Genomic DNA, 26,024 nt, shown 5'->3' with positions numbered 1-26,024 from the left:
TTAACTGAATGTTACATGATATTAATAATATCCCTACAGATTGGGTAGAGACAAACAAAGGTAGAGTCTGCAGGCTGATTTGCTGGACATGAGTTAATCTGCAAAGATAGAGCTTAATGCAAGCACTCTAAAATGCACAGTAAAACTGATCATTTTTTAACTGAATATGCTTTTCTTTGATGAAACTGTGTGCCTCACACTCCACACATGCCTTTCCATGTAATAAAGATCAATGAATTATTCATGCCAATATTATTAGTCCTGTATATAGGACATTCTCCTACAGATGGGCAAGTTCCTTCCAATCAGAAACCTCATCTGTTGAAAGCTGAAGAGTCAGGTAATGCCCCCAGATTGCTGACACCTGGTTTGAAACACCTCTGACTGGAAACACTCTTCCTTTTCTATGGGAAAATCAGGGAAATTTGGAAGGTTTTGTCTCTGCTTTCTCAAAGCAAAACATTTGGATTTTTTTTTTCTTGTTTGAGATGATAAATACATATTTTTAAATTTACTTAAATTTAATGTAAAGCTTTTAAAGCTTTTTAAAAGCTTATTTATTTATTTATTTATTATTTTTTTAAAGCATCACAAGGCAATCCTTAACATCCAAGCATTTCACTTTAGGTTCAGAAATATGTTTCATTTTAGCCAAACCCTAAATGTTTCTTTTTCATGATATCAAAGGGCTTTAATTTGCTTTTATTGTTTTATCTTAATAATCACGATGCCATAAACCAGGAAGGAAACATGCAGACCCTATCAAAGCAATGGGTATATTGATACAGCAGTAAAAAATTTTTTCTTTCTTCTAACAAGCATTTCCTTTTGCAAGAAATGCCAGCTCAGGCAAACGGCGCTGTGTTGGAGCATCCTACAAAAAAATAAACGCCATCGTTCAGCGTGCTCTGTCTGGGAGGAGAAATCTCCCTGGCAAGCAAAGTGCCTGGGCTGCAGCAGAGCTCTGTGGGCTGCAAGGGACAATTGCCTTGTCTGTCCCTTGGATGACTCTTGGCTCCTGCAGGTTTCTCTCCTAAAACTGTGAAAGGCGTTGCTTGCACCCAGCTCTCCGGGTTAAGAGCAAAGCCTTCCTCTCTGCTCCAGGGGAGGAGAGGATCTCTCATTTGCACTATCCCCCACTGCAAAAAAACACCACCACAGATGCCAAAAGTGATGAGAAATGCTGCTGCCTTTGTTCTGGGTGGTCACCTGAGCTCCAGCACAGCACGGTGCTGTGTCCTACCAGCAGGAGACTGGAGAAAGCCCAGTGGGGATGGAGCACTGCAGGGAGAGCCTGCACCCCACCAGTGCCACCAGCCTTGCAAGGGGCAAAACAGGTGTTGGTGATCACAAAGGTTTGTCAGCCAAGAGACTGGAGACCTTGCAAAGTGAAGACGATGTTCTGCAGACGATGTTCAAGCAGAAGCCCTCCGTGATTGCATGCGAGTTGAGCATCTTGAATCAGGCCGTGAGAAGTGGAAGCCCGACAGTTGCAGGGCTGAGACATGCCAGTGTTGGCATTCAACCAGCTCGGCTCCAACAGACCCAACCTCTACAGCAGGGCAGGTGTCCCAGCGATGCTTTCTCTTCTGCTTCAGCAACGCTACCGCTCCCTGCAAAGCCAGCTCTGATATCTCCGCCCCTCACTGCAATTACTGCAATGCAGATATGTGCTTCATTAGCCAAAGACACCATAAACTCGCCCAACCTCTTTATGGCCAGCCACTGTGCCATATGAACACTGCACGGACAGGGCAGACATGCGCCTTCCACACCTGCTTTATTTCCAGCTTACGTTCTTAACTCCCTCACCTCTTGCATTGGAGGAAAAGTGACAAATCGATGGCTTGGGTCCACGGCAGCCTGAGCAGAAAAAAGATTTTTTTTTAAGCGGTTTGATTTTCCAAAGAACCTGCCCTCAAAGAGCTTCAAAAACAGAAAGGAAGAAAGAAAGGAAAAAAAGCTCTCAGATGCCAGAGTAGAAAGAGGAGCTCAGCGCCTTGTACAACATGATGAGCTTCCCCCTGGCCATGGTGTGCAATAATCACGCGTCAGAAAAACCCGGCGCTGACAACCTGCTTGAGCTCAGCAGCAAAGGGGAGGAAAGTCGGAGCCGCTGGGGACAACGCTGCTTGGGCAAAGGGGGACAGAGCACGTGTGCTCGCAGTGCTGGCTCCCAGCACTTCAGATGCCTGCAGCCCCCACCAGTTCTCACGCCCTTTTCTGAGCTGCCACTCACAGGACTTACACAGGAAAATGGAGTCTTCCACAAAAGAAGAGGGTTTTGTAGTCGTTCTGCAGCTCCAATCACAATCCTCTCCCCGAAACATCATTAAAACTGTTTTACAGCAACCAGAGATGTCTTCAGCTTCCTGCCAAGGTCGCTGAAGGATATTTTCCATGCTGAGCATCTCGGGCTCCGCTCTGTATGACAAGGGTGAGGAGGGCAGTCTGCTTCCTTTAGCTCCAGGCTCGCTGGGCTGAAATGCTTTTCTAACAGTGGGGTTACCCTGGAGCCCACCGCCTCTTTGCAGACCCAGCCCATCTTCTACGTCCATTGATTCAATCCCACAAACAATCCTGATTTTCAGGGACAACCAGATTTTCATGGGACAACCCAAACCCTCTCCTGACACAGCCACCTGCTTCAGCATGGGGTGAGGATGCCCTTCCACCAGTGGGAAACAACTCTGCACCCAGCTGCTCAGCGTGCTCCTCGCTGGTCCCTCTGAACTGGGGCTTGTGGCCCACAGAGGAGGGAGCTTTGTTAAGTCTGTGCTTGTGGGTAGGGGAGTTAGGTGTAAAAGCTGGCTTTAGGAAACGGGAGAAAAAAATTACAGAAAAAAAAAAAGAGCTGGCACACAGAGACAGCTGCAGCAGCGTACGCACGCATGCCAAGAACACCGCTTTTCCAGAAAATGAGGTTTTGATTCCTTTTCAATTTTGTTAAAAAATGACAAATAAATGTCTTAATATTAATAAAGAAAAAAAATAGATCTTCCGTCGGTGTGAATATATAATGCAATTTGACATACAGAATGGAATTAAATTAGCGAAATACAATGGGCTGGAAAGAAGATCTGCTTTCCCTTAGAAGATTGGCATCGGCGTGGAACCAAAGGAGGGCATTTCACGCTGGGATGCAGCAGACTATCGCTTGTCTCAGATCTCCATCAGCTCCGTGCAGCGGCCAAATCCTCAGGTGGAGTAATTTGGCATGGGCCCCTGGCCACCGGTGCAGCAATGCTGGCTCCTGCCAGCTGAGGATCCGTCCAGCAAAGCAAATTGCTAATGGGGAGATGCGATCACATTCCCTCGGATGGAACAACACCGCCCTGCTTATCAGTTTGTCTCAGGTACGGACGTGGGAGGTATTGGGAGCCTTATGGGTTGAAATCTCCAGGTGCAGAAGGTAAAAGGGACCTGAGTTCAGATGGCCTTGGAAAGTGGCACTTCCTCATCATTCCTGGAAGACATCAGGGGTGGAAAACAGCCTTCAAGGCTTAACATGAAGAAACTGCTAGAGAAAAGATGACTTGCCCCATAACCTGGAAGGCCACCCAGGGCCGGGGACTGACCTGAGAACTCCAAATATCTTGCAGAGGTTTTGGTCATGAAGGTTGATATTAGACCTTAGTGGGCAGTTTTGCATTCATCGGCGGCTGTCCCTTCATTGCGTTTATACTGGTGCCTGTTTCCCCTACGGTACTCATTTCCAGAAAGTCTGATTTAAATGACAAAGCAACAAAAGGGTGAGAGTCAAAAACCACGCAAAGGGAGTGGTGAAGGCATCTAACGGTCCTTCCTTCTGCAATTCCGGGCCTCTGGAGATTGGTTCCTCTGGAGTTTGTTTCGTTGCTGCTGCAACAAAAGCCACTGAGTGCCCGTGATGTTCTCCCAGCCAGCCCTGCCGCAGCAGGCAGCCGGGGACTGGAGCTCGCTGACACTGCTGCCCCAAGCCAGCACCTCACTGTCAGCCCGAAGTACCCATTCCCTATGACCTCGCAGGCATGTTGCATTGTTGCAGTTTGTAATAGTGTATTGATTAGCCAATCACTCCAAATTTTAGTACTGTGCCTACCAGATAATTAAATTATCTGCCTTTGTTTAAATTGTAATTTTATTTACTCTTGATTCTACTATATAAAATTCTGCAGGCTTACGGAGTGTTATGCGTCTTATTAGCGCTTAACTCCGGTGCTAATTTTCAATACTCCATCACCATGAAGTATTAAGTAATTGCTACTGTTTATTCTTTGTGATTGCACCGCACTTTGGATCTGCACACAGCATCGCAAGTACCCAGCATGGAGTGCAGCAGGCACCAGCCCTGCTGCTTAGTGCATCCAGCAACAAGCTCACGCTCTCGGCGTGCGCTGAATATGATTTCCCACTTTGTTTTTCTTCTTTTAGCCTGCCTGGCACACAGTTAGGAAAGATTGCATTGTCATGCACGCACCCTGGAAGGCGCAACCAAATCCCTCGATTTATGTAGCCGGGTCCTTGAGTGTAGTTACGCATTAACACGGGGATTGCCAGAGGTGCAGAGCTCTGGTCTATCCCCAGGGGCTGAGCAGCCCCCAGCACCCCCAGCCACTCGCAGTGCCAAATCCAGCCCCACTCAGAGCAGCAATGTGGGGCAGCTCTGCTGCACGGAGGGGAGGTGGTGCAGGTAAACGTTGGGTGAAGGAACTGGGAAGCCTTCACCAGGGCGTATTGCTGGCTGTGAAAGCAGCTGGTGCGCTCAGCAGCGATGGTTACTGCAACGGGAGGGTTGCACCGTGTGGAGAGGTGAGCAGAACTGCCTAGCCCGGCTGTTTGGAGAAAGTGTGAGAAGAACTGGGAAAAAGGCAGCCTGCTGGCCCCTGGCCCTGGGGCGAGCGCAGGAGCGATGCAGCTGCCTCCAGAACGAATGCAGAGATTTTTGTGGGTTTAGATCAGTGTGACATGAATTATTTTTCATAATTAACAAGAGTGTTGATTTTACATGGTAGGTGTTCAGGTACTCTGGTGATCCGTGGCTGTTAAACACCCAAAGGTAATTCTAAATGCTGTTGATCTATGTCTATTCTCAAGGGATGACTAATCTACATTTCTCTTCTCCCTCTACAATTAATCCCTGGATAATCTTATCTGCAAACACAAACTCGGTACCTGGAGGCAGATGATTCACAGATCTGCAGCAGAGGTTCAGTTCAGAGACGGAAAGCTACCTCTCGCTGAGATGTCTCACTGTCGGGTCAAGCACACCCCAGCTGCTGCAGAGCTCGTTGTGACCATGCCTCCATCCCCGTGGACATCAGCATCGTGCTGCAACCCCGTGTCAGCATCACCCTGGTCCCACAGAGCCCTTCTGCATCTCTTGCTGCCACTGCATCCTCTTCTCTGACCTTTGCAAATGCAAACTCTCCTTGCCCATGTCCAGCCTGAATCCTACTGCAAAGGTCTCCATCGCAGCATGCTCTGCCCTCCCCTCGATGCCCTTCACCTACCCTCCCCTTCTGCAGCCCACTGCACCACCCCCGTACACCCGCTTACTGCTGTCCCTTTCCCTCGTGCTGGTTGATGCTGCACCTCCCACCACCCTCCTGTTCACACCTTTGAGTGCCCACCTCAGGGCCTTCTTCCATCCCTCCCACCCCCGAAAAGCAAAGCAAAGCCTTCTCCTGCTCTCCCTCATGCTCAAATACCTCTCAAACTTGCTGGCTGGCTGGGACTCCCCAAAAAAACAATGACCCCCCCGCATCACCTCCTTCATCCCCTGTGTTTTCCATACACCTGCATTCCCCCTGCCTCCTCTCTCTGAAGTTCTTTGGCCAGCGGGCTGCTTTACCTCGGCACCGGCACCGTGCTTTGTTCTGCAGCACGCTGAACAAGAAGGATGCTGTGCTGTGCGAGCCACCACGGTCACACAAAAAGAAATAATTATGAAAACTATTAATGCACTCGAGCTGCTGAGTGGTGAAAAATTAGCTAGTCATAGGGGTAGCAATGGTACACCTTAATTCTGGAGGGGGCAGGCACAGAAATCTCCCGGTGCAGTCAGCCTTGCAAGCGGGGCAGGCTGTTATTGCTGAGGCCGGGCTGTGATAGCCCGTCAGCATCCTGCCGTGCTACGAGCGTGGATGCCCTCGTTTCTGATCTCCTTAAGCACAGCCATAAATCACAGCGGGCCTTGCCGAAGCCCTGTTTAACAGTGGCCGATTTTACAAGGCATACAATAGTGCTTCCCTGTGCCTCAGAGACCGTAATTGAGTCCTCAGGATAAAGCCAACTAGTTTGGTCGCACTTTAAAATAAGTGTCAGTAGTTCATGCCTAATTACTCCTGAATTAGCTAGGTGATTCATCAGGTCTGATTATGAATGCATAATGAATTTACCAAATCTACATGTATTAGTGAGATATTAATTCCATATGAAATCCCACAATTCATTCATGTGCCATTTGTTTTCATTCCCTTCTTTTAATAAGCTAATTAGTTCAAATTATTTGTACTTCACTAAAGGCTCGAAACACATATAAGGAATGATTAGCTTAAAACTCAGTAAATGGGCAAGTATGGAGCCTACATTAATTATGACGGAAGGTTCATAAAGAATTATTATCTCTCAGCCATCTCTGTTTTCAGTAATAATAATAATGTCTAATCGTGACAAGTGGATAAAACATTGTGAAGCCCCTAACTAATGCAGCTCTACATGAATTACTAAAATGAATATCTTAAAGCTCGACATTTGCCTTTGAAGTTGAGCTCAGCAGAAAGTTTTGTCTCTCACTGGTGGAAAACAAGACCACAGCTTTGGGGTGGATCCACCCATTTCCCTTGCTGAGTCTCCCTTCCGTACCCTGCATGCAAAAAGCAAAGAAAAGGGGCTACAGCAGAGGCAAAACCCCCACCAACAACCTTGCCTACAACAAGAGTCGGGTGCAAACATCCTGCTTGCACCCCCCTCCAGAGCCATACAGGTTTGCCAGGGATGAGGAGGGCTTTTGATAAAAGGGAGGAAGAAAAAAAAAAAAGAGAGAGGACTAATCCCGTTCAGGGGGAATTTTTTTTTTTCCCAGTGTCAAAGCTCCTTCACAGGAAGGTTTCCTCTTTCTTCTCTCTTTATTTTCCTTCTCCCATTTATTTTTCTTTGAAGGGAGAAAAAAAACCTCCTGCCGGCTACTGCTCTCCGAAGTGGGTCACAGGGAGGTTTCCAAATGAGTCCTGCCAAAGTGTTAAATGCCTCGGTTCACTGGAGACTTGCGGCCTGGCAAACACTTTGTTTGTTTTCACGCAAACTTTGACTCGCTGAGAAATGCCACCCGGCCACCCCCCGGCCATCCTTCTTCCCCTCCCTCCTTTTCTTTTTGAAGCCAGGCAGCGCTGGCTCCTCTGCTTCCTCCCTTCTCTTGCTGCTTTCTCCTCTTGCTTTTTTGCAAGGCTGTTGCGAAGGATCCTGCCGCAGCCTGGAGCTGCCGACACCCCCTGTGAAGGACGTGGGCAGGGACACCGGTGGATGTGGGTGTGCGTGGCTGTGTGCATGCAGATGACCTGGTGTTTGGGGTTGTATATGAAAATGCATTTCAACCCCAAAGATCTGCTCTGCTGAGGGCCCCTGGGATGCACAGAGCCCGCCGTGGCTACAGCACCACGCCCCAGCTGCGTGTCCACATAGCCAGGGGTTGTGCTGGGAAGTCTGGGGCCTGGAGAAGGGCCGGGCATGCGTGGGAGCCGCACGCAATGCTCGGAGAGGTGACAGAATGGGAACCAGATCTCCTGGTCCTGTTTGCAGAGTTAGGATGAGAGCGACTCTGATGCTTGGGCTGAGTTACGTGCCCTTGAAGCAACCAACTCTATTACATGGCCGAGCCTGAAGGGATGCTGAAATTCCCAAAACCTAAGCAGGTAGGCAATGCAAGGCCATCAAGGAACCCACAGCCATCACTAAAGTCACCCTCGATTTGCACCAGGCTGCAGAGGCTGGGAAAGTCCTCTCTGTTTTGAAGTGAAGATTACTTTCATGGCATTGCAGGTCCTTGGGCCTGATCCTGCCCCAGTCCTCCCTCTGCTCTTTTTGCACTGGAAAATTGCAACGTACCTAGTGCTACCTGCTGAGGGACGCCTTCCCCCCGCCCTGTATCCTTTCAACATTATGCACAGAGAGTTTTGGAGATGAACATATATATTTTATTCATTCATGCTCTAAAATCCAAGCCTAATGTCTTGGAGGAGAAGAAAATGAAAGTGTACGGGGAAGGCAGGGGGGAAATGCAAGTAATTGATTGATCGACTTCCAGGTACTTTGCTCGGTAGCCCCCGGAGGTGAAAGCCTCCCTTTGACTCGCAAGACTCAAAAGCCATCGATCTCCTCTTAAAACTCTTTCTTCGCATGCACAGCATAGGTAAGCATTGCTGTGTGCGATGAAAGATGTACAACACGGTGATCAAAAAGAGCACCCCTGTCTATGGCAGGAGAACCATGGGCTCAGCGGTGCGGGGCCAGTGACGTGCGCTTTGCACTGGGAGCCAGCCAGCACAGCACCGAGCAGACATCAGGCAGGAACAAAGCTGCTCCGGCACCCAGGAGGCGTAAAAACGTGTGAGACTTCAAGGGAGAGGGGAACAAAGGGAAATAGGAAGGTTTCTGCAGGACAGGCTGGCTCCTGGGTCATTTGCTTACTCTTTTGTGGGAACTTGTGCTTACCGTTTTCTGCAGAGAAGGAACCCGGGCTTCCAGAGACTTACAGCAAAAAAGTGATGGGGAGCCTTGACTTCTTAGAGCCTGGAGGTGACGGCATCCTAATCAGCAGGTGAACCGTACTGCAAGCTGCTCAGTGCAGTTCAACAGTATGCAACACAGAAACCCATACAAGCTGTGTGTATCCTACAAACACCGCGCCAAGGATCCACATTTAGATCTTGAACCACTCTTCAGAAAAGGCTGCAGGTGAGGTGAACACGACTGCAGCATTTAAGCATCCAAAATGACCAGGATTAGGTGATTTGGGTAGAGGTGGGCAAGACATCCAGCCCCAGCATCCACCACCTCCGGTCTAAGTGGGTAAGACGGCAGGATTTCTGCCCAAAGAAACCCTGCAAGTGCCACCTGGGGTGAGTGTGTGTGCGAGACAAGGTGATGGTGCTGGGTTAATGCTGAGGGTCCTCAGCAAACTCTAAAGCCAGCCTGCAGTGAAAACAAACAGAGCTTTGTTTTCTTCATTAAGTTTCCCTTTAATGACCCAGTTGTTTAGGGCAATTCAGATCAGCGTACTGCAGCCTCGAGAAGCTGCGCCTTGCAGCACTGCGCTCTCAGAAGTGCCTGCAACCTCAGTGCCAACACGTGCTCCTGTGATGGCCCTATGTGACTGAGGCAAGGAGACTCAAGTTTGGTCTAATTAATTCTTTTAGAGGGGTTTTTCTTAGGGCTTCCCCCCCTTTTGAAGAAGACCTAACAATCTCAGCAGCTGTGCAGGGTTAAAGGGTTTTAGGAGCTCTCCGCCAGGCAAACCTACAGTGACACAAACCCAAGGCTGGCATTATGTGACCGCAAACCCATCCCCGAGATAGGGGCCTGCTGCCCCCAGGACCCTCAACCTCACAAGGGCTGGTGTGGCCACGCAGCGAACCACAGCAGCAAACACATCCTTTGATGGCCAGCCTCTTCCAGCTGCATCCCCGTGCGTTTTGGGGACACAGCAGCGCTTTGCACAGGGGGAGAACTGCAATAAAATGGCAGCGTGCAGCAGCTTGCGCTTGCGCCGGGAGCTGGTGTTCCCTGTGATGGATTTCCCAGGGGCAAACAGCAGCAGAGTGACTGCTGGACATCCCAATTACCTCCATGAGAGAGGAGAATGGCTTGGGCTCTGCATTTTTGGGCAAACAGGGCTCCCAGCCCTTGCGTGGACGCAGGGCAATGTGGAAAGCCAAGGGGAATTATAGCTTTTTCTGCAAATGCTCAGAGCAGCCCAAGATGAGATAAACAAGATAATTTAATTTGTCAATATCTTCTCTCACTTCCACTCCTGCCTAGTCAAACAAAAGCAGCATGTGCCATAAAAGGCACCCAGACGGATTACCCTCCGTTTTGGGCTGATTTCGTTGACACCCCTGAAATAGCAGTGCAGAATCTGGCCAGCGCAACACACCACGAAGGTGTATAAAATATTCCAAGCAAAGAAAAATGTACAATAGGAGGTTAAAAGGAATAAAAGCAATCAGGCAGTCTGCCATTAATGAATTCAATAGCAGTAAAGCCCATTTCCTTCTGCTGGTTTTCTATAAACAATTTACAGAATAAATGTATTTTTGAGGTATACAAATTGGTCTGTATTAAGATGCTTGATAAACAGTTTCTGGGTAAAGACAGGCTATGAAAGCCATCAAGTACTTCCTGAAATGCTAATATATTTGTGTGAGCCCTCACTTTTAACGGAGACAAACCACTTGTGCTGAGAGTGAGTTAAAATCCTGGGTGAGGTTTGCAGAAGAGAATTACGGCGGAGCTGGAACGAAATCGAAAAGACTGTATATAATTAGATGGAGACACACAGTGCCACTTGGTTCAACACTACCTTGTATTTGGAACTTATATATATGTATTACTATGTATAAGAGGAGACATTAATAACAAAAAGAGCATGGTATCCAGGCAAGAAGTTTTTCCAAGACAACCTGGCAAAGTTGCACTGATTTCATCGCAGCTTTGGCGTTCTCCCGGTACGAAGTGGTGAAATGGTTTCACTATTGTTTTAACGAAAATTACACTTAAACTACTTGAGGCTCTGTTGCAGCTTCAGCCCCTAAACAGAGAACAGTGCTTTTCTTCTCCCACCTGGCCTCCAGGAGCTCACCCTGCAAGAATTACCTCCCTATAAGAAATCGCTCTCTCTGATGCCTTTCCTTTCCCTCGGAGAGGTTTTGAGAAGTCTATAAAGCAGAAAGCAGCAGTGAAAGCAGCCCACGAACACAATGAAATTCTAATATTGGAGCAGCTGTGGTGGGAAGAGCAAAGGACATTGCTTAATGTGAGAATCATGCGCTGAGCCTGCAAAATTCAGGCTGCCACCGTCTCTGGGAGTGGCTGGTGTTGGGGGGGCATGCTGTTGGCAGCAGGACATTTACCAGGGACTGGAGCAGGAGTACATGAATGCACCTTTGGCAACCTTTAACTCTTAAATCCATCATCTCTTGAAAATACGATACAGCCTCATCGTGTTTTGATAACTCTGTGAGAGCCTGTAGACATTATGCTAATTCCTAGGGAGCGCTGTGAAGAATAAGGCCAGGACACTGAAGGCAGGGAGTTTATAATTGCTTTTTAATATATTTTCTGAATTCATTGTGCATGCGCTATCTGTCCCAGGGGCTGAGCTGGCAGAGGGGACAATGTCAGGTGGAATAAATAGGATCTCATAACTTTAGTCATTCTGTATTAAATAGCATTGAGCAGCACAATAAACAGAGAGACTGGGAAGCACATGCAATAAGGAAATAATTCAAACACTGTGCATGCAAATCTTTCTCTCTCAGATCACCCTCATTAATCACCTCATGCTCATTTATACACTTAAAGAAGCTATAAACAAAGGCAGAGATGGTTCCTCTCATTATTAGTTTTTTTTATTGAGTTAACTTCTAGAATATTTTATAATAATAGTCACGGCTGGTGATGGAGTTGCCTGCTCTAACCAGCTCATAAAGTTCCCTCTGTTCCTCCTGTCTTTTTGTGATATAGGTAGTTATACATGATTATGAAGCTTATTGAGTAAAAGAGGGAGACATGACGGCAGCTCTATCATTTCTCCTGCCCCTGGCGTATTCGCGGCTCTAACAGGCATCAGGGGTTCAACACTTTGCTATAAAGACAAAACAGCTGGGGAGAAAGAAGGGGGGTAGATGGATGAAGCCCCAGGTTCAAAGCCAAAGCCAAATCAGTTGTTCGTTCGTGGAAACTCCCTGCAACCTCTGTGCACCTCTAGCCCCCCCTCAAAAATCAGAAGAAATATTCGGAACTGAGCAACCCTCTTTTTGCATTTGCTGAAAGACTTTGAGCTGTTTTGTTCAACTAAACAAGAATTTTAGACCATGCCAGGACCACAGCACAGAGTGTCTATGACCAGACAGTGACGTGGTGATGACTTTCTGCAGGCTACATCGTTAGAGGAAAGTATTTCTGATCTTTGGTGACACTGCCAGTGTCACGCGACACACTCTGCTCCCTCTCCAAAGAGGCCATGACTCACGTTTTAATTATTACTTGATGCTGTTATCTGTGTTAACCAAAACCCACCTGCATCTGAGTTAAAAACACAACAACAACAACAAACAAGAAAGAAGCTGCAGACGATTGCTATGTCCCTTTGGGGTATCAGCAGAAGTAAGGGAATGGCTGGGGCATGGGGAAGGGAGGGCAGCCCCTTCCCGAGCCCTGACCCCCCCTCGCACTCCCTTGGCATGGCTCACTCCCTTTGCGGTCCTTAAATCCCGGCCAACGCATCCTGGAGTGCCTCGTACATAACTCTGTCAAGTAAGAAGATTAAGTGATGTTAACTTTGCCTAATATGAGGCTCGGCAATAAATTTCATTAGAAGCTGCTGGAAGCGGGCAACTGCGCCGCTGCGGAGTGTCAGGTGGTTGGCAGCGCTAACGTATATCTTGGGGAACTTATCACCTAATTATAAAGGATAAAGCATATTTTTTCAGTGTGGTTACATGCGGTAATGAAGCATGCAGAAAGCCACGCAAGATAGATGGGCACTTTCACTGCTGAAGCTGAAAACTTGCTTAACTTAATAGTCTATTTATTACGTTTATTCCCTGAGCATACATGGCCTGGCTAACGTCTTCCAGTTCATCCCGTACTGTGCAATTAAAACTACAGCAATGTGTTTGTACGAAGGGGCCCTGGAGTGGTAGGGAGCGGGGTTTAATGCACAGGGAATAAGTAGAAGTTAAAGGCGGGTGCTGCAAACCACCGTGCAAGCCTGCAACGGTTATTCTGGGTTATTTTTGTGGTGCCCAGCACCAATGGGAGCTCCTGCGTGGGCATCCTCAGCTTTTGGTGCAGCAGTTTGCAGCCCCAAACAGCGATCAATGCAGGGGGCATGGGCCTTCCCACCATCCCCTGCCCCACATGGGAAATTTCTAGGCAAGCTTGACTCTCCTGGGTAGAAAATCCTGCTGAAAAACAGTTCTGACGGACATTTTGCAACCAGACCTACTTATCCTCTCTTAATCCATTTGTCACAACAATTGCCGGAAAACTTTTCTCTCCAGCGCCTCCAGAGCTGAGAGAGAAGGATGAAAAGTAAACTTATGCAAGGACAGAGGTTTAAACATCCCATTAAGATTAACTTATCTGCAGTAATTGATTTAACTAGGGGATTTTTAATGCTTTTCAAAGTTTTTCAGAAGACGGTTTTGCAGCAGCCAGCAGGAAAGATGCTCCTAAAAGAATATGTATAGCACGAGAAGTCCATAGCTAAGACTTTCTAAGGCACTGATTCCAAGGGATTTAATAAGAATGTAATTTGTATAATTAACCATTCATCACTGTCAATTTCATTAAATGAATGCCAGAAATATTACCTTCACCAGCACAACCTAACAGGATTGGAATATATTATACAAAAAATGAACACTTAGTAGGTTTTTTCCTCTCTCTCGCTTTCCCTGCCTGGGCTCTGTCTGTCACAAGGAGATTTGCAAGGCTGTGAAATAATTTAAAACACTAGTAAATGAATCCAACTAAAGAAAATGTGTGCGTTTTGGTAACTAACCCTCATTATTATGTATGAAAGTTCAAGTCAAAATGTTTTCACTTGTTAAAAGAAAAAATATAAATGCCTGGAGGAGCTGCCGTCTGCAGGGCTGCGATGCTTCTGAGCCATCTGCTGAGGTCCTCCAGGCATCTCCTGCAGGCTGGAGGCAGCTGGCTCTATGCCACAAGGGCAAGAAAGGGCTTTTTGGGGAAAAAAACACCTTCATAAAAGTTAGTTTTGGTCACTTCCATTTAGAGGGACAAATGACTAGTGGTTTGGGGAAGCAGCGTTATAAGAATTTAGTTTGCACATCTCATTCACTTCTGCTGGGTAGGGAGCAAACCTCCTCAACCTCCATCTCCAAAAGAGAGATTATTCTCTTCCAGGGAATAACGAAGGAAGATTTCCTGGGCAGGTCTCATGGTTTTCCCATTGATCAGCCATTAGAGGGCAACATCGCACAAATTCATCACAACATCAAACAAAAAAACAAAAAACACACCAAAAGAGGATGGGGGGTTGCAAGCATCCAGGGGAAACAATTTCCATTGGAGGCAAGTGGAGAAGGCTTGAGATTTTTACCTTTGGACATGTTTAACAACCTCTTCAGATGTGAGAAATGGGGAGGAACTGGGAAAGCGAAGTTGGCCTTTTTTCTTTCCTGTGGGTTTCTGTGCCTTTGTCTCGTTTGAAATGCAAACGAAGACTTTGTGAAAATGTTCATTTAACAGGTCTTGGTGGCTGAGATCACAAGGAAAGGAAAGAAGCGGTGGAGGAACAGCTAGACAGACAGATGGGATGCGGGAGAGATGAAAGGATGTTTGCAGACCAAGAAAGTGAACGTTTCTCGACGCTTTTTGGGATAAATTCACCACCAGGGCACAGAGGAGACTTCAGCTTCATTACAATTAAGAACAAGTAATGAAAATAAATACCAGTGATATTTAAAGAAGGTGAAACCTCAACACATCTACAGTGTAACCCTACTAGCGGTGCCAAAGAATGGTTGATAACAAAAATTGATTCCTCCCCCTCCCAGCCTTGCAAAAATGTCTAGCTTTCTCATGAAAATTGATAAGTGACCTTTTTTTTTTTTTTGATTTATTTATTTATTTTTTAATAAGATGCAAAGTTAACTCCTCACTTGCAGAAGCCGAGTTCCCGTGTTTCTCCCCAGAGAGCTCTGCAGAGACCCTGGGACTGCCCAGAAGCAAGGTGTCCCCTCTTTGTCCCCACATGTCCTGAGAGGCCATGGCTATTTCTCATGACAATTACACTTTTTTTTTCTCATGACATTACAATTTTTTTTTTTTTTCCCATTCAAAACAACAGTGTGTTGCTGCTCTCTGGCTTAAAAATCCAGAACAAATCTACATTTCCAGTCAAAATGTCAATTCAAAACAAATGTTTTCATTTAATTTCCTGCTAAAATATCATTGCTGCTGAGTTATTTTTGGCTGGGGAGAAGGCTTTGAAAAACAAGGGCTTGAAATTAAAAAATAAGTCCAGGTGAGAGGTCTGTTTCCTATTGCATTTCTACATGTGGTCCTGAGACAAAACCACTTGTCCCAAATCCCCTTAGACTTGCAACAGCAAGAGCTCAAACTGGAACGAAGATTTTCTGCTTGAAGCTTCTTCTGGGAAATCTGTGGGGTTTCCAGGTGGATTTATGTCGCCTGCTAAAAAACAGGGGGATGCTGATGGGATGCCCCATATGGGGACCCTGCTTGCCTGCTCTCAGCAGGGGCCTGAGCCGATACATGGTGGCAGGGTGAGGGGGCTGGGGCTGGACGTTGTGTTCCCAAGGAATGGGTCCTTACCAGGGCTGAAGGGACGAGGATTGGTGGGACAGCCCCAATGCTTCCATGCAGGCACATGCTTATGTGATTTGTTGAATGCTTAAATACCATAAAGGCGATGCCAATAACAACCCAACCTGACAAATGGCACTATTTATCCTGTACCCCCAAGGGATGCAGCGTGACAGAAGAAGGGCGGGAGCTGTCAACCCAGCTCCTGTGAAAACAGCTTCACTGCCTCCCACCCTGGAGAAGCTGGCAACCCATGGCTTGGGCAGGTACACGCCTTGCTCGGTTAAAAACTGGATGGGTGGCAGGGCCCAGAGAGTGCTGGTGAACGGCGTGAAATCCAGCTGGTGTCTGGTCACCAGGGGTGTTCCCCAGGGGTGGGTGTTGGGGCCCATCCTCGTTAATATCTTTATTGATGACTTGGATGAGGGAATTGAGTGCACCCCCAGTAAGTTTGCAGATGACACCAAGCTGGGGGGAAGTGTCGACCTGTCGGAGGGTAGGAAGGCCCTGCAGAGGGACCTGGGCAGGACGGGTCGATGGGCAGAGGCCAAGGGATGAGGTTCGACATGGCCAAGTGCCGGGTCCTGCACTTTGGCCACAACAACCCCATGCAGCGCTACAGGCTGGGGGCAGAGTAACTCGAAAGCTGTGCAGAGGAAAAGGATCCGGGGGTGATGATTGATGCTCAACTGGACATGAGCCAGCAGTGTGCCCAGGTGGCCAAGAAGGCCAACGGCCTCCTGGCTTGTGTCAGGAATAGTGCAGCCAGCAGGAGGTGATCGTCCCCCTGTACTCTGCTCTGGTGAGGCCGCACCTCGAGTGCTGTGTTCGGCTTTGAGTCCCTCACTACAAGAAGGACTTCGAGGGCCTGGAGCATGTCCAGAGAAGGGTTGTGAAAGCTGGTGAAGGGCCTGGAACACAAGTCTTATGATGAGTGGTTAAAAGAGCTGGGGTTGTTTAGTCTGGAGAAGAGGAGGCTGAGGGGAGACCTTATTGCTCTCTACAAGTACCTGAAAGGAAGCTGTGGGGAGCTGAGGGTCGCCTCTTCTTGCAGGTAACTAGTGACAGGACTAGAGAGAATGGCCTCAGGTTGCACCAGGGGAGGTTTAGGTTGGAAATGAGGAGACATTTCTTCTCAGAAAGAGCTGTCAGGCATTGGGACGAGTTGCCTATGGAGGTGGTGGAGTCACCGTCCCTGGGGGTGTTTAAGGGAAGGCTGGACGTGGTGTTTGGGGACATGGGTTAGTGGGTGATGGTGGTAGGTGGATGATTGAACCAGATGATCTTGGAGGTCTTTTCCAACCTTAATGATTCTATGATTCTATCAAGCAGCACCCTGGACTCCCCCCCCCCCCCCCCACATACACCCCAGCACCTATGGCACTTCTGCCCGCTCGACTTTCTCAGCTCCCCACCACTTCTTTTGCCAGGACTGTTGCAGACCCAGCCAAGGGCTTGAAGGCCAACCCTATGATGAGCACACGTGGCACCCGCCTGCGGCCCGAAGGTGGGCCCTGAGAGGAACGGGCCCTGTTGCACACAGAAAGTTTGGGTTTGGGTCATCTCGGCCGTCCCTGTGCTGCCCCATCAAGCCATCCAGAAGATTCCAGGCTGCCCCCAAAGGCACAGCCTTTTTACAGGCACTGGACTTTGCCCCATACCACGCAGAGCCAAGCAGGAACACGCCCTGCCAGCTCCCTTCCCTGCTAATGTGCTGACCACGGGCCCACTGGGCTCCTAACAGCCGTAGTAATTCACAGCACTACGCAAGACAGACAGTAATATTGAGGTTGCTATTAAAATCTTTATGATTTTGCCATTGCAAGAATACACGTTGATTTGCAAGATGATTATTATTATCACTATTTTATTTCCGTTTTAAATCCAGGAGGGAAAGCGAAGTGAGGCAGAAGTTGATCATGTCAGATAAAGCGCTGAGGAGAGAGGAGCAGAAAGGAAGATTGGATGCAATGTTTATGAGGTCTGTCTCTTTTTGTTCGCCGCTTCCCATGCCTCTCCGCTGTCAGCTCCAGCAAGCCAACCTTTTGATTAAAGACGTCAGGCGAGAGAAAAGAGCTGACAGCAGTGCAGGAGCATCCAGAGCATCAGAAGGGTCCCCCCCACCCCAGTTCGGGCATCACGAGGCGGCAGCTGCCATCCCGGGCAGCAATTAGTACACAGCAGACTAAGTGACATGGCTGGGACACAGCACACGGGGAAGCTCATAGCACCGGCTTGTGGGTGTTTGTGGGGCAAGCAAGGCTGCGTCCTGGGAACGGCCCCGCGTCCTGCTGGTGTTGCTGCAGCAGCTCAACCCTTCCCCGAGGCTGATGTGCGTGGGACGGGTGGAGGGAAGCAGGGGGTCCTCCCCCGGCCCCGGCGCCAGGGGACGAGGGAAGCTGTGGCTTCATATTCACCGGTGAAGGATGGAGTGAGAAATAAATACATAAAGGGACAGGAGAGAAGGATTTACTGCCTGCTAAAGGTGCAAAGCATTTAAATTTGAGAGATAAATAATTTTATTTATGTTGATGCCAAAGTAAAGAAGATACATGACTTTCTTAAGAATAACTCCCGTCTCCTCGGGCTGGTCAATGCTGAAAGGCATGTAATGATTTTTTTTTTATTATTTTGATTTTTTTTCCCTTATACTTGAAGATGGATGTGCACTAACGGCTTCATATTGTCACAGCTGTAAATTAGGGGAGCAGGGAGAGATCATTTCGTACCCATCTCTCCACCTCCCGAGCTGCCTCGTCAGACTTCTTCCAAACTCAGGCTGCAAGCTGCGCTTCTCCTTCCAGAGAAAATCCCTCTCTCCGTTAAAGACGTTCAATAAATTCCCCTTTTCCCACTCCTATTGTGACTGTAAGCACACCATGACATAAGGGGTATTGACTGCTAAAGGTTGACAGCATGTAGGTGTAATAGATAGGGAAAATAGGGAAAAAAGAGGATGGAGTGGAACCAGGGGCAAGGGGAAAAAATATATTCAGAAAAAGGAAAAGAAAAAGATTTGTGGATTTAACTGCCTGGAAGTAGCGATGTTGTGGGGATTTTTCCCTGCTGGGCTCGGCAATGCCAACAGCTCATTTGTTGTGGAACTGGGGGAAATGACAGCAAACAAAGAGACCAGGATGAAAAAAAAGAAAAAGAAAAAGAAAAAGAGAAAAAGAGAGAGAGAGAAAAAATGAACTGTGGTTGAAATGATCAGTGGGGTGAGTACAATCTCGCCTGCCTCTCCAGCCTTATCTGGCAGCACCACTCATGCATCTGAATCACAATTAAATTGCAGAGAGAGAGGTTGCAATGTGGTCCGGAAAGAAAGAAGTGTGAACTCAGGGAGCTGGGGGCAAGCGCCGTGGTGCTCAGGGCTGTGGCAGCACTGGCACCAGGAGGCTGCAGTGTGAGGCGAGAGGAGGTTCCTGCTGGAGAACCACGATGGGGAACCCCTGCGAGGGCTCCCGGCAGCAAGAGGAAGGGTGGGAGAGCTGGAGAGCACTGCTAACCCCCCTGGCAGCCTCCGCGTTTGTTTTGGTGAAGCACCACTTAAAGAGCAGCGGGTTTGCGCACGAGTGCAGCAGCGGGCGCCGCAGCTGCCATTTACAGCGCGAGGCGCAAATGAGTAAACACCCTCCCACGTTCCCTCTGCGCCTCTTGGATTGCAACGGGAGCCGAGTGGTGCCAGAGCACATCACGCCAAAATAAGCCTCGTCTGAGAGAAGATGGGGATAGCTGCTTCTCTGCCCGCTTTTCTCTTCGAGGGCTTCTCAAAGCCGCTTCTTATGCGGGGAGAGGAGACACGAAGGGCGTTGCAAGCTCTGCAGGCTGCTCATGTCCTCTCTGCCTTCCCCAAAAAGGCAGATATGACCACGCATGCTTGTCGCAGCCTTAAAATAATGTGAAGACATCCGACCAGCCTGTTGAGGAGGCAGAAGAGCCCCTAATGCTGGCCAGCCACCCAGCCCTCACATTCGCAACCCTGGGACCAGCAGCAAAGCACCGCGGGCATCATGTCGTATTTAGATTTCACACCGCCATGCTTCCCTACCACCGCTTTTGCAGATAGGATGAGCAAATGAAGAAAGACAGCTGTTCACTGCAAACTGGAGCAGCACCCCCGAAAGTCAGCTGGGAGATGGGGTTTGTTAAACCCCCGGTGCTTCTTCTGCCCCACGTGTTTCTCCATGTCCCTGGTGCACACCACGGACCAATGCACGAAGCTCCCTGGTCTTGTGGGATGTTCCCCCCAACTCTTCTGTCTATTGCAGGCTTTATTTTAGGAAGCAGAAAGGTCAGGGGAATGCATCTGAGCATAAAACAGAAATCTCAACTTCTGCTACTGCTGCACAACCAGGCAGACACCTCAACCTCTGGGCACCTCCGAGCAGCAAAACCTGCCCTGAGAAGCAGCATTTCAGCTCCTCTGCTCCCCAAAGGCAGGAGCAAGAGGGAAATGAATGTCCCCTGTAGCAGCAGCAGCAAGCACAGGCTCCTTGTTATGAACACTGCAACTTCATCAAGCGATGTTCGTAAATGGTGAATTCCCTTCCCACATCCTGGATTATTGGCTGCTACCACTTTCCAGACTGTGCTTGCTGCCAGCATAATTTGATGTCAACTTAAACCATGCAGTTTACTGAATTCTTATTTTATTTATATATCTCCCTGCGTATATGTATTTATGGGACAGAAAGGAGTCCTCAGACTTTGGTATCCTCCTAAAGTCTGGGTGGGACTGTAGCAAAGGGTTTTGACAGGGCTTTTAAGATACAGCAGGAGGAGAAAAACATATACACATACAACCCCAAACCCAGGCTTGCATGTCAAAATCAGCTTTCATTCAAAATATGCTGGCATTCCAACTTGCTGTGTGTTTGGCAAAAAGCTGAGGGGAACAGAGCATGCAGTACCTTGCACGGAAGCAAAACTTGGTCCCAAAATATCAGGTTTTGGGTTCAAACTGACTGATGCCCACCCTCCAGTGCCCTGCTGTGCTCCTGTGCACCACAGCGGAGCAGGGGTGGGCACCATTACTGCGGCAGCTGGGCAAAAGCTTTCATGCAATTCAGCCTCCTCTTTCCCTGGGAAAGAAAAGCTGACGCAGTGTTTTGTGAATCATCAGAGTACTCTGCTTTCAGATTTATTTATTTTTTCCTAATTCAGAAAATTCAACAAATGGCCGGTGGCAATGTTTTCAAAACGAAGCGACTGTAACATGAAAAATAAACTGTTGAGAAATAACCCCTCAATGCTGACGTGAAATGTGCTAACTTGGTTTAAAAGAAAAAAAAAGAAAAAAGGTGTGAGCCATCCAACATAATTCCCATTTAACCCTTCAGCACATCAAATACTCAAAATAAAAACCCAGTCATCACAAAAGCAATGGTTTGGGTTGAAATTCGGTTGCAATTCGCCATTCCTTTTGCTGATGTCCTTGTGAGCTGCCTGCCCCCTACAGCTACCGAACACACTTGAAAATGTCCCCGGCGAGTTGTTGAAACCCAGAAATTGCCAGATCTCACCCCAAAGCAAGCTCCCAGGAGCTGCTTCCCCAGGGACACACCCACACATCCCCGGCCCTCCCTGTCCCAGCAGCAGTTTGCCTCCTCTTACAAGGGGAAGGCGTTGGAGCGATGCAGGTAGGATCTGCACAGCCCGGCTGTCATTTGGGCAAAACAGCGAACGGCGCAGCTGAGGAAGGAAACAGCATCGCCAGCGTAAAAACTCCTCAACGGCGCGCAGATGGGAGGGAGAGGGTAATCTTCTGGAAAAGCCTCTAATTGTCTGCCCACACTAATAATTTCTGTGAGCGCTTCCCCCCTTCCCCCTCCCGCGTGTAATTACACCACTCCATCTGTCTATCAGCAGGTTTTTTACAGCTCCTTACGGCAGCCGGGCTCTCATCCTCGCAGCCAGACGAGGTTTCTCCGAAGATTTAAGGACGCTTCTGACACGCGTCCCAAAGACAAGGCTCTGGGGAGTGCAAATCCCTCTCCCAGGCCAGCTAAGAGTCTATTAAAAAAAGTCATATAATCGCTACAAGCTCCATTACAGTGTCAAAGCAGGATGCAGGAGAGGTGGAGGGGGCTCTTTGCTTTCCGGCAGTTTGGTATTTTATTTTATTTTTTCCTCAGGAAAGCCTCCTTTTCTGCCTTTATTCCCCTCACCGTACCCAGGAAATCTGGCTGATGTACAATAGCTGCGAGCGCTGGTGCATTATTACAGGAGCATAGAGTCTAGAAGCATTGTTTTATGGGTAGAGCGTGGTTTGGTTCATTTTCTCCCTTTCTTGTGCCCCTTCCCAATGACAAGAGGCTGAGGATGCTGAGGTTGAGGAGATCTGGCTTCACTGGGTGGCCTCTGCATTGTGGGGCCCCCTTTGGCTACTGAGGGGGAAAGTGTGGGGCCTTTTGGCTCACAAACTTCAGACAAATCCCAGAACCGAGGACTCAGCTCCACCCTGCTTAGAAATAACCCAGCAAAGGCCATGTCCAACCTGAAACAGCCTTGGGAAGCGGCAGCCTGTGCCAGGATGTCTCTTCGTGAGAAAAATAAAAATACACGCATATACATAAAACCACAGTGCACTGAGCATAAAAGGTCTGTTTGAACAAGGCATAGTTAAATTATCTCCGCATATTTCAATCATTTTGCAACAGCAAGGCTCATTTTTCAACATCATGGTCCATTTTTAGGATAAATGAATTGCATGATTTGGTGGTGGTGGTTTTTATTTATTTTTTGACTCCCTTCCACGAGGAGTCTCTTGATGAAGCATGTCAAGAGCTATCCATCCACCCATCTACCCTGAAGGCAAGCCCCTGGGAAGGGAAGGGAGGCAGCCAGATTTCACTAGAAATTAGGCTGTGCCCTCAAACTGCCATTAGTGGGGCGGAAAAGAGGGGAGCATCGCTTCAAATCCACCCCAAGATGCTGAAGGAGGGAGCCAAGGGTGCTGCTGCCCCTGGAGAGGTCGGGGCTCTGCAACCAGCCCCTGGCAGAGCTGCACCAGTGATAGAAACCTGGTTTGGGTTTGTTCTTCTGTCCCAGACTGACCTAGCTGTATCAAACAATAATCACAGGCAGACAGGACAGAACGCGTGGCGATACATCGGTCTAAGGACGCCCAGGAAATATTTAATTTGAAAGAACTGGACTGGAAGAAAGTGCAATTGTTACCAATTTTGCATCGACTCAGACTTTCCAGAATCCATTTGTTTTACCCCTGAAGGTGACTGCACTCCCACCAGGGCTGCATCGACACGATGACTTGACAGAGTCCCCTCTGACTGGGCTTTTTGAGGGCTTTCTTTTAATCTAAGTCAGTTTATTCAAACTTCCACCTCCCCCCCCCCCCCCCCCCCCTTATTTTTTTCCAGGACAGCAAACTTCAGAAGGGATTCTCTTAATCCATACCACTAATTGGATGCAACAGCTCTCACTGACTGTCAATAATAATCCCAGCAGAGTCTAGCGATCTGACGGCAGCGCGATCTAACACTTTCTGGCAGCAATGCTGGGACAGCCCAGGAGCTCCCAAAGTTTCAGGGCTGGACACGACGCTTTCTGGAGACATCAGCTTGTTCCTTCTCAGCCCTGTGAGGCTTGGTTAGACCCCAGACCCTCTCCTCTTTTTGGAAACCCTCACCTGGCCTGGGTGTTTGTTTTTTTTGGTTTCCTCCAGGTTGCTAGCACTGGTGATTAACTACTGCAGAGCAGGGCTGAGAGGAAAGGGGAGCTGGGGAAGGGAGGCTGGAGACAGCACCGAGCAAGGCAAGACCAACGCTGGTGTCTCGCAAGTTGTGTGGGGACAACATGAGAACCGTGGGGAGATTGGGCTGAGGTCTTTGTGTGCGGGATGTGGGAGGGAGAACGGAGAAAGGATTCAGGCAGGGGGTCTTTGGGCAGAGATGGAGGCTCCTTCCTCGTTCCCAGGAGGATTGCACATTCCCAGGTAGAGAAAACAACACAGACATTCCCCACCTCACCTGATGGACGCCTCTATGCACCCATTCACCCCGAACCCTTCCCTGAGGCCAGTTCCCTCCTCCATTTGTTTTCTCCCTGCCTGAGCTGCTTCAGCTGCTGGGCATCAGGCGGACACCCAGGCTGGCTCCGGGGCACGCATCCTGCCCAGCACCCTGACCCCGGCGGCAGACACTGGCAGGGCAGCCAGGCTCGTGCTTCTGCTGATCTGCCCTGCAGATCCGTGCCTGTTCCCTGGCACGGCTCGTCTCCGCACGTTCGGTTATAAAAAGGGGCTTCCTGCTTGAAAGCATCACCTGCCTCCCCGCATCCGCCTCTCTCACCGGGGGTGGCAGGGGCCCATTAACCTGCAGCAAAACAACCCTTAATAGATGAAAATTGCACCTGTGTGTTCTCAGCCTCCTGGAGAGGCCTTCATGCAAACAGCAACACACCTAGGTTCCCCCGAGGCTGCAGGGAACGCAGTGGTTTTCTTCCCTTTGCCAGCACCCCAAGAGCAACCCTGCCCTGCTCACTCCCAGCGCTTCTCGGAGGGAGCCTTGGAGCACGTCCCGATGACGCCAGCACCCCCCTACGGGCTTGCACAACTACAAATGAGTCCAAGGAGATGGAGGAAATTGTTCACAGCCTTTGCCACCCTCCCAGGCAAGACACAGGGCAGCACACTGTGGGGTGCGAGGCAGGAGCAGCCAGCGTTCGAACGCCTGGATCCCCTCCAGCACCGTGTCCTGCAGCTCTGACACCATCAACTACACTCGCACACCCACCCATCTCCCCAGCCCACAAATATATATATATATATGTGTATATATATATATATATATATATATACACACACATTTATCCCTGCAGTCGTCATGTTGTTGCTTTTTTTTCCTTCCCCCCCCTTGCTAATGTTTATCACATTTTCTCCTGGCAAATTGCAGCTCTGCATTGCTTTTGAAAGGAATAAAATGAGCCTGTGAAGTCAAGCATCGGAGAGTATCAAAAGTCTGAAATAAATAATATCAGAATAATGATCCTCTAATAGCACAGATTGTTTGTTGCTGTCGGTTACTTTTTTTTTTTTTTTTTGGCTGTTGTTGTTTGTGCTGAAAGAGCACCCAGTTGGGATCCTTGTTTCCTTTTTAAAAGCTGCATTAAAAGGGGAAGTAATTAAATTTCGATTACAGCCAGCAGTCACTCCCCTGCCTGGCCTCTCATTTCCTTGCAAGGCAAAAATGTACCCAACAACAACATTTTAAAAGATGACGCTGACCCTGGAGGAACCAAACTGTCTGGATAATGAAGAAGGGAGCCTTTTGCCTTCGGAGCAGCAGAACAAAACTTCAGCCAGAGCAATTGCCGTGGCTTTTTGCGAGCGGCACGGCCTCCGCCGGGAGAGAACGGCAGTCACACAGATGCTTGGAGGGCTTTTCCTCCCTCCTGTGGATTTCCAGCGCTGCGCTAACAACTTTTCCCAGCACTAAACATGATTTCCAATGAATAATCAAGTGAAAGGTGAGGCTGGTAATTCTCCTCCTAACGCAGGGGAGCAGGATGTTCGGTGGCAGCCCTGGGATGGAAACAGGGCTGGTACCAGCAGAATAGCTCGCCCAGCACGCTGGCTTTCCCAGTCGTTAAAGCTCCAGTTAGCATCAGTGTGGATAGGAGCTTAGGGAAATCGTTCCTTAAATGGCACTCTCGATGAATAACCATCACCTTTCATATTTATTAAGGCACAACCTCCTCCCCCGAAAGGCTGGAGACGCGGGCTGGGAACTCCCAGTGCGCCAAGGAAAGACGGGTGGAAAAAAAATAACCCACATGTAATTAAGTGTCTCAAGTAAAGAGTTGATTTAGATTTAATAAGAATGTTATTCTAAGTCAAACAAATGCCAATTGATTATTAAGAACCTCATTACTGGAGTGTAACACCTGTCACCGCCAGGATTTTTTCTCCTTTTTTAGCTGCAGACTTGTTAAATCTCAATAAATACCATTTTAATAATTAATTAGCCTCTAATTAATAGACAATAACCGTTGAGGAAGGTTGGTGTATCCTCCCGCGCTGAGCATGAGCTGCTTGGGTGCTAAGGCATGTTGCAGAGCGGGCATTCAACGCTTTGGTCCTGCAAGGTGCTGAGCACCCGCTGCTCCTGCTCTGCTCGGGGTGGGGGACGGCTGAAGCGTCCCTTGGGATCGGCCCTGGGAGCCGGGATGCTGCACCTCGCAGAGGCACACGCAGCTCTGGAGATGCTGGAAAGCCTTGTCAGAGCCTCACCAAATTTTCCAGAGCTTGAGGGACTACCACTAGAGCAGCCAAAAACAAACAAACCAAAACCCAAGAAATTATAGAGATTTGTTTTGACACTTCAAGAAAAAATAGCAGGGGGGCCTTTTCCCCCTTTAGTTTACTTTTCATTTCAAAATATCCCTCACTGTTAGTGAAACCTGCACACAAACACTCGTTGCTAAGAGGGAACATTTCATTTGGG

At 48.6% G+C, this 26,024-nt stretch overlaps 1 protein-coding gene and 1 long non-coding RNA gene across 5 annotated transcripts in view; one reads left to right on the top strand and one right to left on the bottom strand.

Annotated features, from left to right (window-relative positions):
• Positions 1-26,024, bottom strand: part of KIRREL3 (kirre like nephrin family adhesion molecule 3) — a 318,683-nt gene that overhangs the window by 148,106 nt on the left and 144,553 nt on the right. The window lies entirely within an intron of this gene.
• LOC121058570 lies at positions 16,102-16,874 on the top strand. Its single transcript, XR_005814244.1, has 3 exons — positions 16,102-16,333; positions 16,658-16,662; positions 16,838-16,874. It is a non-coding gene; the product is annotated as an uncharacterized LOC121058570 (long non-coding RNA).

The sequence above is a fragment of the Cygnus olor genome, chromosome 22 (genome assembly GCF_009769625.2).
Source record: "Cygnus olor isolate bCygOlo1 chromosome 22, bCygOlo1.pri.v2, whole genome shotgun sequence".
Lineage (NCBI taxonomy): Eukaryota > Metazoa > Chordata > Aves > Anseriformes > Anatidae > Cygnus > Cygnus olor.
Note: the sequence above shows the minus strand (reverse complement) of the source record. Positions and strands in the feature narration are given on the sequence as shown.